This window comes from Arachis duranensis, chromosome 8 (genome assembly GCF_000817695.3).
Source record: "Arachis duranensis cultivar V14167 chromosome 8, aradu.V14167.gnm2.J7QH, whole genome shotgun sequence".
NCBI lineage: Eukaryota > Viridiplantae > Streptophyta > Magnoliopsida > Fabales > Fabaceae > Arachis > Arachis duranensis.
In genome coordinates, this window is record NC_029779.3 from 14,618,530 (window position 1) to 14,626,306 (window position 7,777).

General features: G+C 39.6%; 1 pseudogene; it reads left to right on the forward strand.

Moving 5' to 3' along the window:
• Positions 1-578: 578 nt before the first annotated feature.
• Positions 579-1,759, forward strand: LOC107460968 (F-box/kelch-repeat protein SKIP6-like; annotated as a pseudogene).
• Positions 1,760-7,777: the final 6,018 nt, after the last annotated feature.

Genomic DNA, 7,777 nt, shown 5'->3' on the forward strand with positions numbered 1-7,777 from the left:
GGACCTGGAGCTCAATCCTTGATAATGGCGGATGAGCAACAAGATGGTCGGACAACCTCTCGACATGAATAAGATGCAAGCATGTTAAAAAGAAGTTGGAATACAGTTTCTATTGATACCAGAAATCCCATAAAAACTTCTCCCAATGGAGAGAGGATATCAAATAGGGATGATGATTCTACTTCTACAGTTAAATTGGATTAAATCAAACAAAAAGAGAAGAAAGCACAATCCCAAGGCCATTATAGAAGGAAAACCAAGACGAACTCGAAAGCCAATTGAATAAAAGAATTTTCAATTCAGAAAATTCAATTGGCAAAAGAAATTACGTGAACCAAGACGAACTCAAAAGCCAATTGAATAAAAGAATTTTCAATTCAGAAAATTCAATTGGCAAAAGAAATTACGTGAAAAAAAAACGAACTCGAAAGCCAATTGAATAAAAGAATTTTCAATTCAAAAAATTCAATTGGCAAAAGAAGTTACGTAAAAAAAAATAATAAATGACCATTTGTACCTATGAGAGATGAAAACGCTTACATTTGTACCTATGAAAGCTCGAAACTAATCTTTTACCCATGATAGATGCTGTCCGCGTGACAAAAATGCCCTGACTTGGATCTGAGCTTGGTTCGTGGGTTTCCGAACCTACGTGGCACTCCCAACCCCCTCCCAAAGTCATATCTGAGCCAACCATTCACCATCATCATCTTCATCTTCTTCACCATCATCCCCATCCATCACTGTCTCTTCCCAGCCACCATAACCTCCATCACCATCACCTCAGCACCGCCACAACCACCTCCCTTCACCACAATCTCCGGCGACAACCCACACCGTCGCGCCCCTTTCTCTTCTTCTTCCCCTCTTCTCACCTCCGCTGAGCCCAGAAACCACAGCGCCAGCTCCTCCTCTCCACCAAAGCCCAGAGCAGCAGTGACCGCCTTCTCCATTCCTGGGTCTCCTCTCGTCTGCCACCAAACAGCCGCAACACCCAACCTTCTCCCCCACTATCGGCTCTGCCTACGCCGTTCTCGGTTCCACCATCTACGTCATCGGCGGCTCCATTAACGACATTCCCTTCTCTCACATCTGGCTCCTCGACTGCCGTTTCCACCGATGGCAACGTGGACCCTCCATGCGCGTCGGCCGCGAGTTCGCCGCTATAGGAGTTGTCGACAGAAAGATTTACGTCATCAGAAGCTGTATCACCGACAATTAGACCAGGTCGGCCAACTGGGCGGAGGTTCTTGACCCCGCCTCCGAGAAATGGGAGCGCGTGGCGAGCCCCGCGGAGGTTCGGGAGAAGTGGATGCACGCAAGCGCCGTGGTGGACGGCAAGGTGTACGCCATGGCGGATCACAGCGGCATCGCGTTGGATCCCTGATGCGGCGCTTGGGAGAGCCTGGGAACGGAGCTGGACCTCGGGTGGCGAGGGAGGGCATGCGTGGTGGATGATATTCTTTATTGCTACGATGTGAAGAGTGGGGTATGGAAAGAGCTAAAGGGGTTGCATAAGGGGTTGCCTCGGTTTCTGTGTGGTACTACCATGGCTGATTTGGGTGGGAAGTTGGTTGTGGTGTGGGAGTGTGGTGGTGGGAATGGGAAAGACATGGACATTTAGTGTGCTGAGATTCAAGTTAGCAAGAAGAATGGTGAACTGTAGGGTGAGGTTGATTGGTTCCAGAAGGTTCTTTCTGTTCCCAAAGGCGAGTGGAGGTTATGGTGGTTGGGAAGAGACAGTGATGGATGGGGATGATGGTGAAGAAGATGAAGATGATGATGGTGAATGGTTGGCTCAGATGTGGCTTGGGGAGGTGGAAGTGCCACGTAGGTTTGGAAACCTACGAACCAAACTCAGATCTAAGTTAGGGCCCTTTTGTCACACGGACAGCATCTATCATGGGTACAAGATTAGTTTTAAACTTTCATGGGTACAAATGTCAGCATTTTCATCTCTCATGGGTATAAATGGTTATTTATTCTAAAAAAAAAAGAGAAAAAGGGAACATGACTAATCCCAACCTCTTCATGGAATAGAATGGATAACAACATTTGTGCCGACTTACAACCTCAGAAAAAAAATCATGATACCCACTCATGGTAATGGAGCAGTTGCATCTTCTAAATACACAGGTTTTATAAATAAATAAAATGTCTCATATTGGTCAGTAATTGAAGAAAGAATGGAAAACATTGTTGATAAAAGCAACGAGGCCATTCTTCTCAATTTATGCCAAAAAATGCAGCATCAACCAATTTGAATGCAACCCAATCCGATAATTGATGAATCCAGTTTTTTATTCATTGGATTCACATATCAATTACAACAGAGCAGTGAATAACACGAAAAATTCACATGGCACATCTTTCGTTGGTTGCTCACAAATTACATCACTGCCAATGAATATGGAAAGAAATAATCCTGTGGTAGAATTTGATGTCGTTTGCACACCAATAAAGATGGATGTCTTCCAGGAAGAAAACTGGAATCCGATCCAAAAGACAAAGAAAGTCGGGGTGACAAAGGCCCAGTCTTCATTGGAGGGGATGATCTTTTTTCTAAAGAGGTCATGCGTGCAAAGGATCCAAAAAATTCTCAACATCCCAACATGGATCCCTACGATGGATCTACTGATCCACATAACTATCTCAGCAACTTCAAAGAAGTCCACCAGGTCGGAAAAAGCTGTACAAAGAAAATCCGACCTCTTTTAGAGAGTTTATAAAGAAAAGTCTGACCTCTTTTAAAGGTCCGACTTTACAACAAGGTCGGATGAGCTGGAAGCTTACAAAGAAAATTCGACCTTTTTTAGAGAGCTCATAAAGAAAAGTCCGACCACTTTTAAAGGTCCGACTTTACAACGACGTCGGATGAGCTGGGAGCTTACAAAGAAAATCCGACCTCTTTTAGAGAGCTCATAAAGAAAAGTCTGACCTCTTTTAAGGTCCGACTTTACAACAAGGTTGGATGAGCTGGGAGCTTAAAAAAAAATCCGATCTCTTTTAGAGAGCTCATGAAGAAAAGTCCGACCTCTTTTAAAGGTCAGACTTTACAACAAGGTCAGATAAGCTTGGAGCTCACAAAGAAAATTCGACCTCTTGCAAAGTTCATGAAGGAAAAGTCTGACCTCTTTTAAAGGTCAGGCTCTACAATAACGTCAAAAAACCTCGAGACTAATAAAGAAAAATCCGACTTTTTTTAGATCCCACGAAGAAAGTCCGACCTCTTTTAAAGATTAGACTCTACAAATGAGGTCTAAAACCTCATTTGCTCAGAAGAATCCGACCTCTTTAGAGCCGACAAGGGAAAAATTCGACCTCTTTTTGGAGTCTGTGAAAAAATCCGACCTCTTTCATGATCAACTCTGCAATGAGGTCAAAAATCTTGAAGATTACCAGAAAGAAATTTCGACTTCTTTTAAAGATCAGTCTACAATGAGGTCGAAAACCTCTAAGCTTAGAAAGAAAGTCCGACCTCTTTCCAAGCTTAAAAAGAAAAATCCGACATCTTCTAAGGATCCAAGCTTATGAAGAAAATCTGACCTCTTCTGGGGATTCAAGTCTACAAATAAAATCTGACTTCCTCTAAGAGCTTACGAAGAAAATCCGACCTCTTTTATAGGTCAGACTACAATGAGGTCGAAATCTCTGAATTTATAAAGGAAAATCCGACCTCTTTTAGAGCTCACAAAGAAAAGTCCGACCTCTTTTAAAGGTCCGACTTTACAACAAGGTCGGATAGGCTTAGAGCTTACAAAGAAAAGTCCGACCTCTTTCTTGAGGTACAACTTCGAGAACCAGATCCCAAGCATAAATGGCCATGAGAAGGTCATACGAAGAAATTTCTCAACTGACAACCTCGTCTTGATTCAAAATGACATCGGGCCAAAATCGGACTAAGAAAAGCCAACACCAAAATGAAAAGATCCCAACAAAGTCACTTAAGACTTGAAAAAGAACTACTACAACATACTCGACTTACTAAAAAACAATCTACCTAGATTGTGCCATGTCTACAACAAAAGGGATACTACAGCTAGAAAGCACACCTTACTCCCTAATGCACACTTTTTCTGACTTGAAGTGACGAGATCCAAAGTGGTGTAAAAAGTTATAAATGCAAATCGTGGTCCGACCTCACTAAGCCACTTGTACTAAATCAAGCTGGCAAGGGGCAAACCTAAAACGAATTGCACATATAACTTAAGGACAGCGTGACCATAATCAAACATCAACACAAAGAGGATGTAAACCCGACCTCACAAAAATTTGTTTAAAACAAATTGAAAAAAGGATGGCGATTTATAAGAATGCCTCCTCAAGCCAAGAGATAAGGATCCGACCTTACTAGGTTGACACAACAAGTATAAAACAAGTTATCCAACCACTCATAAGGAGAGTCCAAAATAACTTGTGAAAATCACATAGCAACAAATAGTAAGATTCAAGAATGGCATGACTGAATGCTCGAGTCCGACTTTATGAAGCTTGACCTCGAGTAGGGAAACTGGCTTATTATGAGAGCCAAGTCCAAAATTATTAAAAACCAAAGACATCATTCTACAATGATATCAGAGCACGAAAGAAGAACTCAACCTCCTTCCAAAAATCTGAAAGCAAACTCAGATAAGAAAAAGAGGCTTTGAGAAGTTCTACAAGGAAGTTGGTAACATTCAAGTTCAAAAGAAAAGCTTGACATTCTTATAGAAATTTGAGAGCAAATTTGGCTAAGAAAAGATAATTTGAGACAAAAGATGGCTACAAGATTCGCCACAAATGACCTCATCCTGATAAGATGTAATATCAGGTTACAGAGGTCAAGCAAAAAAAAAGCTGACAGCAAACTGGATAGAACCCTACAAGATTACTGAAAACTTAGAAAGGGGCTATTACAAAGTGTCTGACCTCAAAGGTGACGAACTACCCAGGTCGCGACACACCTCAAACATAAGGAGATAAAACAATTTTTTATGGAAATTAATTTTCTACAATTAACACACACCAATTGAAGCTCGATAAACCGCGAAAATCACAGGCTGATCCTATAGAAATCGCCCGGATGAAGCGACGAGGAACCAATTGGTGGAAAGAAGTTACATACGCGAATTGGAAAGAAAACACCTCGAAACAGCTCGGGCCAAACGGGTTGAAAAAGTTGTGTTTAGAACAAGTCGCAAAAGTAACTTAACTAAATATGCCCCTCGAGGCATAAATACGATTTAACAACTTGACCCCCACGAGTAACAAATGAATCGTGCAAAATCTCAAGCCCACGATCTCATCTCCACAAGTTCTAAAAATAAACGACCTAGTCGTTTAAAATGGAACAATCTCACAAAAATAAGTTGTTCCAAGAAAACTCATTCTAGTATTCACAACAACATAGGGATAACTCAGATTAAACGAGTTATGCCAGTCAACCATATTTTCAACGAAATTGTGTCAAGTACAAGTCGTGTCTATCTAAAAGCAAAGCTTTAAAAGTAATTTGTATAAAAACAAATCATTAAAGCAAAGCATTAAAAAGTGATTTGTATCAAAATGAATCACTAAAGTAAATTCATAACAAAAATCCTTCAACCAAATGACTCGTATAGAAATGAGTTAAAAAGGAAACAAAAGAAACGTTTTTGAACAAAACAACTTGGGTAAAACGAGTTGTATCATACACAAGGATGACAACCTTGTAAAAACTAGAAAGGGAAGGGAATAAACATATAATCCCTTCATCTAAGGCGCCAATTTATGCTCGACAAAGCGCAAAAGTCACGAGCTGATCTTTTCAATGGTCGCTCAGATAAAGCGACGAGGTTCAAATTGGTGTCCAATGGTTATAATACGGCTTGATGATTTAAAACAATTTTAACTCATGAGTTGAACAAAATCGAGTAAAAAATAACCATATGATCTAAACAATTTGTATTAAAACAAATTGTGCAAAACAACTTGATATATAACTAGTTGTGCTCCAAAAGAGTGACTTGTATAAAAAAAAAAAAAACAAGTCACCTAACTCGCAACGAACGAGTTGAACAAAACATTGAAAGGCTTCCTTCGAAAATCCTTTCTGCTTGATTACTCGAGTCCGACTTCATAAAGCTCAACCTTGAGCAGAGGCACAATGGATAAAGCAACGAAGTCTGATGGTTATAAAAATGATCTGATACTTTAAAAGGACTCAAAATAAACAATTTGTACTTAAAACAAGTTGTGAAGTCCTAAAAATAGCTCGAATTTAAACGAGTCGTATAAGAGATGTTTTAATTAAACGATTTGAAATAAAGCAAATCGTAAAACCTTAAAACTACTCGCATCAAACGAGTTAGACAAGGTTATACCAAAAAATAATTACAAGTCTCAAAATAAGCGATTTGTATTAAAACAAGTCATGCATCCTCAAAACAACTCGAACTGAACGAGTTGTACGAAAAGAAATATTTTCTGGTTAAGCACGATTAAAACCAGTCATACAGAGCCTACAAGCTTTAAATAACTCGGAAAGAACGAGTTGTACCAATCAGTCTTAGAAAAAGACTTGGCCAAAAATAAGACTTACAAAGAGAAAAAAAGTGTAGCATTTATAAGAGATAAGGGACAAAAAGAGACATTTTGCACCCTCTTTAGATGCTGCGCACTAAATCCAAGAAAACTGTCGCGTAACGTATGCAGAAGAAATGCACCGTTTCAAAATTTTGAAAAACACCGTGCACTCAACCTCATGAAGTCGGCGTACTCGACAAAGGAAATTAGAACCACGAATGCTTAAGCCCGACCTCATGAAAGCTCGGACTCAAACAGGGGAACTGTTCCTACCCTGACCAACACTAGGGTCCAGGTCCAAATAAACTAAAAGGCCCAATCCAAAGATTGGCCTCCTCACGTACCCGACCTCTTCAAAAGAAGTCGGACTCAACACAGACTTCTTTTCAAAGGAGTCGGGCTCAAGAGATAGCTGGCAGATAACACTTATTCAAATAAGTAATTGCCCCTAAAATCTCTCAACCCACTTTTAGAAGTCATATCCTAACAATCCCTAGATAAATGGACGGTTATCCACATAAAAAGGTGGCACTACTCCAACGGTGGTTATTGGATCACCACTATAAATACCGTGACACTCCTCAGGTATCTCTAAGTTCCAATACATTCTAAACCTGCTTAACCCCATACTGACTTATGCATCGGAGTGTCTTTGCAGGTACCACCCCCTATTCTTTCATACACATAAGTCGGACGGAGGCTCCTAGACGTAAACCAAGTCGGAGACCACCCTCCTCTAGCGCTTGGGCCTCACAAACAAGCCCAACCACCATTTAGTTCTAGGTAAGCCCCGGAACAACATGAAAATTGGAGTTTTAGACCAAAATTGAGATGAAAAATTCATCAAAATACATACCATTCGGCCTAGTAAAATATAACAACTTTAATAATAGAATAAACCAAAAGAGTTGTATATGATAGAATGGATGAAAAGATGTTACCTGATAATGGATTCGAATTATTATTAGCAATATAGACGGATCAACTTATTCATTTGTGGGGACAAATGTCCCACTACTATTTTAAAAAAAATATGAAAGTATATATATAAATATATATACTCCCATTAAAAAATTATATTTGTCCCTCATTTAAAAAACTACTCATCAACTTTTGTGTCAAAATATTTCAAGAATTTTGTTGACGTATACTATAAGGGTATATTTTGGAAATACAATAAAAAAGGTTTGACAAAAAATATTAAAAAATTATTTTTGTTCTTACATTTTTAACA